The 8,572-nt window shown below is 44.0% G+C and overlaps 1 non-coding gene across 1 annotated transcript; it reads right to left on the bottom strand.

Moving 5' to 3' along the window:
- Positions 1-223: 223 nt before the first annotated feature.
- On the bottom strand, positions 224-305 carry trnas-gcu (transfer RNA serine (anticodon GCU)). Its single transcript has one exon. It is a non-coding gene; the product is annotated as a tRNA-Ser (tRNA).
- Positions 306-8,572: the final 8,267 nt, after the last annotated feature.

The following is an 8,572-nucleotide window of genomic DNA, read 5'->3' as shown; positions in this document are numbered from 1 at the left end:
ATAATGGGAAGGAAAATCATGTTCCTAATAATTGTCAGAATTCAACCTGCACTTTATTAGATGTTAGACAACAAGTTCAAACTCTTTATTTCACCTTTACAATAAAATCGACTGATCAAGAATCTCCGGCCAGATAAACTGACGCAATTGGATTCAAGCTTCACTTCATTTGAAACTCATGATACAGAAAGAAGATAAGCAGCAGTGAAACAAGTGGGAAAAGCGACGAGAGTGGGATTCGAACCCACGCGTGCAGAGCACAATGGATTAGCAGTCCATCGCCTTAACCTCTCGGCCATCTCGTCAGATACTTAAAGAGGGTGACATGTCATCTCATCAAAACCTCATGTTTCTCTCACTTAAACTGTGCAATTGGAGCCGATTGAATGAAAAGCCTGGTGACAGCTGGGACGTGACATTGTCTGTGAGGAATTGTTTTTCAGACTCGAGGGGAGTACATTCTGCTGTTCCCAGAAGTCAGTACTGGGACCAGCTCTCTACTCAACAGATATTAATGGCTCGTATGTGTTTACAGAGCAGACAATTTCGAACTGCTAAACGAGGCAAACCTAACAAATGAGCTGCACAATGCAGAAACTGGTCTTTTGAAATGACACCTGTTGCACTGAACATCGCTGTCTTGTCATTTTCCTGAGCCTGACCCTTCAAGCGTCACTGGTCTATGCTAATAAAAGCTGCTCTGGGTGATGTTCACTGTCACAACATCAGCAGTGAACACGCCTCCATGAGCATGCTCTCTGGAATTTATTTTGATCCCTCATTGTCTTCCTTTCGCACATGTTATGGGGAAATTGAGTACCACAGTTAATGCCGTGGCCGGGTTCGAACAAGATCAGCTGCAGCCACATCATACAGTAAGGACCACAAAATGATCACAGCACTGCACAATGAGGCCTCAGGGAACAGGAAATAAGCGCAGTGCTATATGGTGTGACAGGAGCAGCACTAGGCACACAACAGGAATACTTGCCAAACAGCAAACTGAGGCAAACACATAATAGGGAGAATCTTTGGAATTCTGAGTCCGGAGAGTCGTGAATACTAAGTACTGAGTTTGTAAAAGTCATTGATAGATTTCAACAGGTTTTAAAGAAGTCAAGATCTCAGCGAGTAGTGTAGAAAAAATGGGTTTGAATTCGGAGGCCGTCCAAGATATCAAAGTGCACTGGAAATGCTGAGTGTCCGCATCATACTCTGATTTCGTAGTGCTTAAAATGAAGACTTCCTTTCTTATATTCACTTGGTGAATGTGATTCATTTTCATGTGCAAATGTTATTTTTTGCTGGAGTGCAATATTGGGTGTATTTTCAATGAGTGTTTGAGTTTTACAACAGGTATACCAGCAGTTTCCTCAGACCAGGAATTGACTACTGCTGCAGACGACCATATAATCCCAGTTCCCTGGCCTGGAATTAGAGAAACTCAATGCCCCACTGTTCTATATTTTCGAGTAAATCTGATTCTGACCCTAAATCCCGAACCCTGCATATGCCTGATAAATGCTAAACCACTTGTTTCACAGAATCATTGTAAATCTCCCTTAAAAATATTCATGGACACTGCAGGAGATAACCAGACATTTTCCCAAGACTGGATAAAATGGAACAGAATGCTTGATTAGGGTGGGTTTGTTCTCCTTGGAACAACGGAGCCTAGGGTTTAGGAGATTTATAACCACACAATAACATTTATAAACATTCAATATTCTTTGGGACCTTGAAATAGTAGATATGGACATGTGGTTTGCTTTAGTGTGAGAGTTGAGGGCCAAAGGACACTATTTCAGAACAAGGCATTGCCCATTTAATTCTGAAACGAGGATGAATTGTGTTGCTCAGGACCCAGTAATTGTTTGGAATTCTCTCTCCGAATTGTTGATTATTTTCAAGCTGAGCTAGATGGATGTTTAATCAGTAAGGAGACCAAGGATTCTTCACGTGGGGCAGGAGAGTGGAGTTGCAGATTATCAGAGCAGCCATGACAACATTGAATACTGGAGCAGACTCGATGAGCCGACTGGCTTACTTCTGTTTCTGCATCAATTTGCCGATGGTCTCAATGATCGAAAAGTTTAAAATTGTGAGGGAGTTGGATAAAATGGTTGAAAAGGTCTATGTATTTGATCAGATAGATCAGTAACATAGAACATAGAACATAGATAGAACATAGAACAGTACAGCACAGAACAGGCCCTTCAGCCCACAATGTTGTGCCGACCATTGATCCTCATGTATGCACCCTCAAAGTTCTGTGATCATATGCATGTCCAGCAGTCTCATAAATGACCCAAATGACCTTGCTTCCACAACTGCTGCTGGCAAGGCATTCCATGCTCTCACAACTCTCTGCATAAAGAACCTGCCTCTGACATCCCCTCTATACTTTCCACCAACCAGCTTAAAACTATGACCCCTCGTACTCGCCATTTCTGCCCTGGGAAATAGTGTCTGGCTATCAACTCTATCTATGCCTCTCATTATCTTGTATACCTCAATTAGGTCCCCTCTCCTCCTCCTTTTCTCCAATGAAAAGAGACCGAGCTCAGTCAACCTCTCTTCATAAGATAAGCCCTCCAGTCCAGGCAGCATCCTGGTAAACCTCCTCTAAACCCTCTCCAAAGCATCCACATCTTTCCTATAATAGGGCGCCCAGAACTGGACGCAGTATTCCAAGTGCGGTCTAACCAAAGTTTTATAGAGCTGCAACAAGATCTCACGACTCTTAAACTCAATCCCCCTGTTAATGAAAGCCAAAACACCATATACTTTCTTAACAACCCTGTCCACTTGGGTGGCCATTTTAAGGGATCTATGTATCTGCACAGGAAGACCCCTCTGTTCCTCCACGCTGCCAAGAATCCTATCCTTAATCCTGTACTCAGCTTTCAAATTCGACCTTCCAAAATGCATCACTTCGCATTTATCCAGGTTGAACACCATCTGCCACCTGTCAGCCCATCTCTGCATCCTGTCAATGTCCCGCTGCAGCCTACAACAGCCCTCTACACTGTCAACGACACCTCCGACCTTTGTGTCGTCTGCAAACTTGCTGACCCATCCTTCAATCCCCTCATCCAACGATGAGCTTCATTAGCCGATGAAGAACAAATGTGCTGTGATGTGGATACAGCAAATAGCACTCTGCATACTACAGATTGAGAAATAACGGGAGGAAAAAGGTGTTCCTTTTTGCTATTCCAGTTTAATCTTCAGTTTGAACATTTTGTAATTCTCTACGATTCCTGCTGTTTTAAACAGAGAATTGAGAAGCACCTCTCCACCACAAACCACCAACCTCACATTTAGCAGCTACAAGTGCTGACCAATTGAACTAGGGAAGCTTGTGAACAGCTGATTTGCACAATTTCTTAAAGCAGGCTCTGACTTAATTGCCCTGAACAAACGATCAAGGCAGGAACCCTTTCAGTTCACTTTACAGAGGCTACAGCCTCTCCCATTGAATGCATGGACTGTTCGCAACCCCGGCCCAGTGCTCTCTTATATTCCCAATGGGGTAAGAGTCTTCCGTAGGTCCTGATCAGATGATAGGTTCCCATCCCTGATGAACACATGTGAATTAGTTGGTGATTTAATGGTAAGATGGCAGTGTTTAATGTCTCTGTACCCCTGTGCCAGCCCCAGAAATTACCAGATCGTTCACCTTGTGTTCGCAAGCTGTCTTTCTTTTTGAGGTACCTTATTCTCCTTTTTTTTGTTTCTGGTCAATTCCACATTGTTTTGGAATTAGAGGATGTGCACTCGAGGGACAGGATCTGACAGGATTGCTTCATTTTCATGTAAGTTGAATATCAACAGATTTTGTTTATGGAAGGTGGATGCACCATTCACAGTGATGAGAAACTGTGCACAGGTTCAGTCTGTGGACGAAGGCTTCAGGGGATCAACTGCCTTTTTGAAACTAAAGGAATGCCGCACTGACAGGGAAGTGTGGATCTGTGAGGACTGTGGGAGGAGTTACCTTTCCCCATTCAAGCTGCAAACACACCAGGAAGAAACTGTTCGACTGCTTTGTGTGTGAGAAGGCATTCACAGCGGTTTCACACTGGAAAGGGGCTGTTTTCCTGTGGTGGGTGTGGTAAGGAATTCATTCAGCCATCCCACCTGCTGACACACCAATGGGTCCGCACTGGGGAGAGACCATTCACCTACTCCAGGTGTGGGAAGGATTTCTCCCGGTCATCCAGCCTGTTGAAACCCCAACAGGCTCACTCTGAAGAGAGACCCTTTTAAATGTGCAGATTGAAGAAGTGCTATAGAAGCTCAAGGGGACTGATGTACCATCAACATGCTCACACTGAATGGAGACCATTCATGTGCTCTCACTGTGGGGCTGGGTTCAGGAGATCAGCAACCCTCACTGTACACCAGCAAATACACACTGGGGAGAGGTCATTCACCTACTCTGTGTCTAAGAAAAAAAAACACTCAGTCATTTAGCGTGATAAAACACCAGTGTGATCACAAGTAACTGCAGTAATTGGATATTTCTTTTGTTTGTTCATGGGATCATCGCATCAGAAGCTCAGAAAACGTTTTATCATCCATTCTAACTGCCCAGAGGATGGTTCAGAATCAAACTAATGGTTATAGCATGGAGTCACATGGAGGTCAGAATAACAATGACTCCCAGGCCCAATGGCACTGAGTTGATTTTCTGGTCTCTTGTCCTGTTTCTGAAACAATAGTGAATAAATTGTTGCAGTTGATTTAAAAGTGAAAGAACAAAATGGGCCTTATTCTGATTCAGCATGCCCTGCTGTTTTCTCAGTTGTTATTGACAATGTCATGGCCCTCACACCATCACCTGTACCGGAGGGTGTTACAGGAAAGGAGGGTATGGTCAACTGTATCTGGTCACTCAAAGGGTCACTGGGCCTGAAAGGGTAACTGTGATTTCTTTCATAGATGCTGACAGGCCTGCTGAATTTTTCCAGCAATTTCTGTTTTTGTTTCTGATTTCCCTACATTTGCAGTTTTTAATTTTTTTTTCAATATTCACTTTGTCTGTTTCAGAGGAGCCTCATTGATAGGTTTGGTCGGTTTTGGAAATTGAAAGTTAGGCTACAGATCAGGCAATGATCTCATTGAATGACAGAACAGGCTTGAGGGGCTGAATGGTCTATTTCTGTTCCAATAAAAGTTCTCCATCTGCAGCACGTGGCAATATTTCCCCTCACTACTCACTTCACATCCGTGACTGTTACACTACATGCTATTACTGCCTGAACAAATCTCCTGTGTTTGAACTAAGTCTGTTGCTATTCAGTGCTCCATCTTTGCTTGCCTGGGTTTGACTCTCGTCAGAGAATGTTGTCTCTACTGCAGAAATTCACCAAAGATCCTCAGGCAGCACCTTCCAAACCCACGACCACTTCCATCTGGAAGAACGAGGGCAGCAGATATATGGGAAGATCACCACCTCCACATTCCCCTCCAAATGACTCACCATCCTGACTTGGAAATATATCACCGTTCCTTCACTGTCACTGGGCCAATACCCTGGATTTCCCTCCCTAATAGCATTGTGGGTCACCACACAGCAGGAAGAGTGCTGCAGTTCAAGAAGGCAGCTCACCACCACCTTTCCAAGGGCAACTACAGATGGGCAAGCAATGCTGGCCCAGCCAGGGACACCCGCACACCTCACATTATTAACAAAAGTACCATGTGAACAGTCACAACTGAATGATCCTGGAGTAAAATCCTGGATCCTGGATTCCCTGGAACAAAAGCAATGTTGCTGGAAAAGCTCAGCAGGTCTGGAAACATCTGTGACTCTTCCTCACTCCTCTGGGATCTACCAAATCTCTTTATTATTTCCACTTCCTCTTTCATTCTGACTCTTTAATTTCTCAATTTCAGTCCACTCGCCTTTTGCGCTCTTCAAAACCCCCATTTGGGCAATTGAAAGGTGGCTGTAAGTAACACAGGGAACTGGGAAGTCGGCGGAAATGTGAAGAGAGGCCACATCAAAGAAAGCTCCCCTTCCAACAACAGAGCTTCTCAAAACACAAAGGCAGCATGAAAGCTTGAGCTGAATGAACATGGTGATGTGTGGGCTGTCATGGGGAGAATGTGACCATGATCACAAATGGTTAAGATCACAGAATCCCGACAGTGCAGAAAGAGGTCATTCAGTGCATCAAGTCTGCACTAGCTCTCTATCCCACCCTACTCCCACAAACCCCACATTTACCACAGCTAACTCAACCACGTAAGCTGCATACTCGGGGACAATTTAGTGTGGCCAATCCACCTAACTTGCATTTTTAGACTGCCGGAGGATCACAGCTTAGCTCTAAACAGGAGAATTTGTGGATGAACTCTCAAAAAAACCTCAACTCTGGAACAATTTCATGGTTTTTGTTTCCAAAATTAAAATCTGGGGAAAACTGCAGTCAAAACAATTTCAAATACTCTCTGGAGAAAGACAATTTAAAGCTCTGACCCGGGGGCGCAGTGAGTTGACAGAGGACAGTGACCAGAAATGTAACAGATTCTGTACAAGGTGGGGGTGAGACATTGGGCAAAAAGGCAGATGTCAAAGGGGGAAGGTAGGAGAGATAAAATTGCAGAAATGTCATTCTTCCTTCAAGGCTTCAGGGAATGGAGTTAGGGCTGGAAAAGAAACAGATAAACAAAAGATGTGCCTGGAGCCAGGTGTGCAATGGACACAGAAACAAATTGAAACAAGAAATGTAAACAAATTGGGGCAGAGTTCACAGTCTGAAATTGTTGGTCTCAATGATGAGTCCAGAAAGCTGTAAAGTTGATAAAAAGCCAACACACACATGATGGGCCAAGGGTGAATACTGTTGGCCAGCCAACAATACGCACATCACACAAATTAATAAAGAAAGTTCTTGCTCTGCACTGAAATTTTCTAATACTTTTGTTCCAATATTTGCAGCTTGTGTCTGATGATGGCTATAAGGTCCAAAATTCAACTTGAGTTTAATACACGAGAGAAATGTAAAATAAGTCAGCTTTACTTCAAACACATCACTGTCGATTGTTGGATTTGTCCTGAGGTTTGAACAACACCTGCAGCTCAGAAAGGACAGCCTCGGGGTGGGACGGGGAGGGAACACAGTGCTGGGCGAGAGATGGACGTTTGTGGGAAATCATACGGCAACAACAGAACTTCAGCAAGGACACATCCTTCAGGGTCATACTGAGGGGGTCAGATGGCACTTTACTCTTTCACGTTTCTCTTCATTGACAGCCAAGCCACAGTGTGGGTTAATTCTGCTGTTTATCAGAAATGTCTCCCAGCTACTGTCTTCCATGGTTCACAGCACCGAGACATGAAACAGAATATTGTTTCCATCTGGGTTTAGAGTCAGAGGAAGAACAACGGAGAATGCTGGAAATGTGTTTCAAATCAGAGATTAGTGCAAATCAATGATCTGTTCCTGACTGCAAGTGAACCGTCAGGCTCAGGTTTAGGTTTCTTCTACATTGGTAAAGATAAAGCAGTATTTGGGAAACGTACAACACTGAGATCCAGATAATGAAATGTGAGGCTGGATGAACACAGCAGGCCCAGTAGCATCTCAGGAGCACCAAAGCCTTTGTGCTCCTGAGATGTGGCTGGGCCTGCTGTGTTCATCCAGCCTCACATTTCATTATCTTGGATTCTCCAGCATCTGCAGTTCCCATCATCACTGTGACCCAGAGCAGTGGGAGCAGGGGTATGAGCAGCCTATCCCTGCCTCTGCTGTAACCACACATAATGCGCCAGGGTGAAGTGAGAGAAGGGTCTGGGTTAGAAATTATATTTCACCAAAAATGATGACATGGGGAGAGTTGATAAAATGTTAATTTTCATTTTCAATATCAACACACATGTTGTTACATAATATATGTGCATGACCATGCATATATTGTTCAGGAAAGGGTGAAGAGGGGTTAGTGCTGGCAGTGGGAAGAAGTTTTTTTTCTGAAGTTGTCTTGTCTTATCACTTGAAATGATGCCTCCAAGACATGCCTTGCACTTGTTTGATCCAGAGGTAACTGTCAAAAACAAATATTTCATTTCGTAAACAGTTCCATATGACTATTCTATTTCAAAAGACTAACATCAGGTTTAATACAATCGAACACAAAACAGCCCTCTTGATTTGCACCCAAACTACATCCCCGTACTCCCTTTACCACTGATGCACAGTGGCAGCAGTCTGTACCAGCTACAAGATGCACTGCAGTGACTCAGCAAGGCTCCTCCAACAGCACCTTCTGAATCTGCAGTCTTTACCATCCAGAAGGACAGGGGCAGCAGTCACATGGGAACATTACCACCTGCTAGATCCCCTCTAGGCCACACACCGTGCTGACCTGGAAATATAACGTGGAGATGCTGGTGTGGGATTGGGGTGGACAAAGTCAGAAGTCAGATGACATCAGGTCAAAGATCAACAGGTTTATTTGAAATCACAAGATTTCTGGATCCTGCAACTGGCTTTATCACTTTCTTATGATGTGTAATAAAGTAGCGCTTCACCTGACAAAGGTGGAACACCCTGAAAGC

Source organism: Stegostoma tigrinum, unplaced genomic scaffold (assembly GCF_030684315.1).
Source record: "Stegostoma tigrinum isolate sSteTig4 unplaced genomic scaffold, sSteTig4.hap1 scaffold_54, whole genome shotgun sequence".
NCBI lineage: Eukaryota > Metazoa > Chordata > Chondrichthyes > Orectolobiformes > Stegostomatidae > Stegostoma > Stegostoma tigrinum.
The sequence above is the reverse complement of the archived record's forward strand: the minus strand, read 5'-3'. Positions and strand labels throughout refer to the sequence as shown.